A 4,329-nucleotide genomic window follows, 5' to 3' on the forward strand; every position below is an offset into this window, starting at 1 on the left:
TATAGACTGCTTTGCTTTTGTTAATCTCTCTCCTCTCAAATTCAAAAAGCTTCTTAAACACAAAGTCACTGAGCTCAAAGAGCTCTGTCAGCAATGTGCCTTTGTGGCTTGTAAACTAAAGAAACAGCACTTTGGTTAACCAAAAGCCAACTCCTTTACAGAGAAATCTTCACATGTGGTGTGAATTGCAAGCACTTTCCAACAATCCAGCAGTTACAAATTAAAAACATATTTTCAAAGGTTCTTTCAAACAGAGGTTAATATTATTGCTGAGAAATAAGTACTAAGAGAATAAGAAATTACCATTGTTTTCTAAGCAGACATAATAATCACCATCTCTGGGGATGTACACCGAACCGCCTTATAGCAGGAAATGTAATGTAATAACTGAGTTTAGTTATACACAGCAGTCAGACCAGACGCTGCTCTGACCTTTTTGTTTTGGATTTGACAGGAAATTGTTGAGACAGAAAGGCTCCATTGATGTCCCTCCTCATTGTTTGAGATTTCTGAAAGAATCTATAAAAAGAAAACAGCCAGGGCTAGCACAAAACACCAAAACTCTGTGCACACTATCTGGTTTGTTCAGGAAGAGAGTTGTGAGATAACAGGATAGGTCCTGGAGGCCTGTCAGGATCAGGCTGGAAGTTATATATTTGCAACGATTCAACCATGAACATCTCTGTAAAAACACTGTATATATACATACTTACAAAATAAAGTTTTTATATTTACTTGCCTTTTTATATATTTATTATATTATTATTATTTCGAATTTCTTCATTGAGAGCAAAGTGTAAGTTAAATTCCTTGTTTCTGTGCACAAACCTGGAGAATAAAGCTGATTCCGATATTACTTCCAGGAAGATGAAACATGTTGGTAAAACACATTTTAAGTTCTGCAGAAATAAGATAAATTTAGTTAGTTTCATATGTGATGTATTTTCCTGTTTTTATTCTTGTCACAAATGAGTTTTCTGGTCTATTCATACAATGCGAAAGGCTGCACAAAGGTAGAAAGTACTTCATCAAAGTTGTTGCTAAATGTTCATAACCTGGGCTTATTCAGATTTAAAGTAATCTTAATTTTACCTTCATGTTGACTGTGACTGAAAGTCCATCCATCAATTGTCTAAACCCACTTGTCCTTGCAGAGCCACATGGGAGCTGGTGTGCATCTCCCTGGACATGTTGGCAGTCCATCACAGGACAAAGCAAAGACACATAGTCGTGTTTTTGGACTGTGAGAGGAAGCTGCAAGATGCACACTACCAAGCCAGGATTCAAACCCAGGTTCTTTGTTTTCTTTCTAACCCAAAGAACAGCACCCTGCAAATATGGAAACCTTTCTATACAAAGATTCTTGCTGAAAGGCAACAGTGCTACCAACTGCCCCACCATGTAGCCTCTGACTGGAAGTAACACCGATAATTTGGTGCATAACAGTCGAGTCCCAACTTGAAACTAACAGAGAAGCTGTGACAAGAGCTGAGAAGAGGGTGATGATGGGAAGGCCTTCCAACTTCAATGGCCTGGAGTTGTTTGCTCAACATAAATTGATTACTTTTAACAATTTTGTAATGCAGATGTTGGTATTCTCTATTCTCTGTTGGTTCATTACAATGTAAATTCATGATTTTTGATGCAGCAAGGATTTAAGGGTATAGCTATTTATGTGGGGCTGCAAGATTCAGCCCACATAAAATAATGGAATAAATGTTACCATATTTAGCTTATTCAGTTCTTGGATTAGAAGAAAAACAAAGGTAGATCTCACCACAAGTTTTTACAAGTAAAATATGTTACATGGTATGAGAAAAGATTTATTCTTCTTTATTTTCTTCTTTATTTTATCTTTGTTCTTTATCCTGTTCTTTATTTTAGAACAGGATATTGAAATGAGAGCCAGTTTAGCCTGGTAAGGCTTATAGTAAGTATATGCTCCTCTAACAGTATGTTCCTCAAACAGTTGAAATCTCTTGGGTAAACTAGAGTTCCTTTTTTTGTTTTGCTCAGTACAACACTGTTTTAATAAAAGTGCGAACTGCTGTCATCTGGTGATAAAGTATGATGCATGGTTCTATTCAAAGCCACTTTTATAGAACAGCTCATTTCTTTGTGTGTTATATAGCTTCCGCTCGAAACAAAGACTGATAACGGATTTTCTCCAATAATCTTCACTATAGAGCTTGTTTATAAAAACATTCAGCACATGCACAGAAACTAAATGTGGTTTTATGTTTCCTGGGTGTCTTGTTTTTAATAGCACAGTGGTTCTAGTACTCACTTCTACCACTTTGCAACTTTCTCAAATACCTAAAACTCAGGTTTATTAGGTCACTTATACTTATTGAATGTCTGCTGTTTAAGTTACGCCTATTAATGAAATGTGCTTCTATTGTGCTGTGCTAATGTTAGCGGGTTTTTGTTGACCTGCTGTTTAGTTCACCCCACATCCCTGTGGGCCTGCTATCTGTCATCTCCATTTTCCTAGACTTACAAAGTACAAAGTCCACATCATTGTTTTTAAAGTGTAAAATATTGTTGTACTCTATACCAGTGAACTGTGGGCAGTGAGTTCACCCTGAGAGTGACTATTACCTTTGAGCTTGCACAATTTTACATAAAGGTTCATAAAGCCATCTATTTATAGCAACAGTGAGAACTTGTGATGCTGGCAAAATGAAAATTAAAGATGTGGGAAGAGCTGTTGATGCTGGTCAAATAGTGTTAACTGAACAAGATAGTTAGATCAATAGAATTTTTTAAATCTTGATGGTATTTTTAATTAGGATTTCTCTATATTTTTACACAGGAGTAAAGGGAAACTGTACATAACAAATGCCTGCCGCAACATATCCACCCAGTGTTGTTATTGTCATCCTTACCTTTTCAAAGAATAAAAGTTAAAATAACTCAATAATACGTCAGTAAACAGTATGCTGCATGTGATTATCCCTCTGGGTGTACAAGACACATTTACATCCTCAGGGACACACTCTCTCCTCAGCAGATAGAGCGACAGAGAATGACACTGCAGGTAAGCTGCATTGTATAAACAGAGAAAAATGAGACAGCCACATACAAAAATCTTACTGTAATGTGACTTGTCACATTTTGTAGATGTTTGTTTGCATTTTAGATGCAATCATATAGAAACTAGTTGTTGTATCATCTGTTGTTAGATGATATTGCATCTCCGGCAATTTGTCTTTTAACCCACTCAATCGCTTCTTTTCTTCCTGTCTCCCCAATTTAAATCATCTTACTTTTGTCAGTTATTTTTCATCTGGTCACATCCAGACAAAACAAGCTAGGACAAATTAACAAAACTTTATTTCCATGCATTCTGCTTATCAACAAGCTCAGACAGGTTGAACTGCTGCTGACCATCTTGTTAAGTTGGTTGTATTGACCCATATTTAAAATGTGTCCAGCAGCAGTAATCCAAACAACGCATGTCCACATTTATAAAACAATAAACAATGACTATTCTCTTAAAATTACTCATACTATTCTTTTGTGACCATGAGGCCTATCATTGTTACTTTTTTATCGCGGTTAATTTTTTTCTCCGAGGATTTGTTTCCTGTAAGCAGATGTACAGCTGGACTGCTGTAAATAATGGAAAGGTTTTAAAAAGTGTTATTTAGCCTAACTCCACACCTTCCACCTAAACACAGATATGGAAATTAAGTTACATAAATGGATGCGAAAGCAACTCTTTAGGTTAAATTTATGTGATCACCAAAACATTCTTAGTGTTTTCTACTTTTTTGATCTAACGAATGGGAAATTGCTGCAATGCTGAGAAGACAGATCAGATCAGACTTCTTTGTTTAGTTTTCTTCGGTTAGGCTGTAATGTTCTCAATTTGTTGCATTTTTTAAATCCAAAGCAGTCTGAGTCTGAGTCTTGTGTAGGAGTTATGCCTTTGGGACAGTACTTCAGACAATGGGACTAGATAAAACAATGGAGAGTGAAAATCTAAACCCATTTTAATCATGTGTGTCCCCTAATCAGAGTCCAGAATGGGAGACACACAACAGTGAGTTTGACAAAGACAAAGAGAGACATTAAATGCTTGTGCAAAATAAATTTAAATCTTTCTGTTATACATTCTTCAGGAGTTCCTTCTCCTTACTTTTTCTGTTAGCGCACCCAAACAAGTAAGAGTAATAATTCTCAGGTTGTTTTAAATAGATAAACACCCTGACACACACATCTGAAAAAGCTTCACTATGACAGCGAAATCTGTCATTACCTTGCACATTGTATAACTTACACAGTTTCCGCTGTTGCATGTAGTAACCATGAGAGCAGTCATGC

Source organism: Girardinichthys multiradiatus, chromosome X, assembly GCF_021462225.1.
Source record: "Girardinichthys multiradiatus isolate DD_20200921_A chromosome X, DD_fGirMul_XY1, whole genome shotgun sequence".
NCBI lineage: Eukaryota > Metazoa > Chordata > Actinopteri > Cyprinodontiformes > Goodeidae > Girardinichthys > Girardinichthys multiradiatus.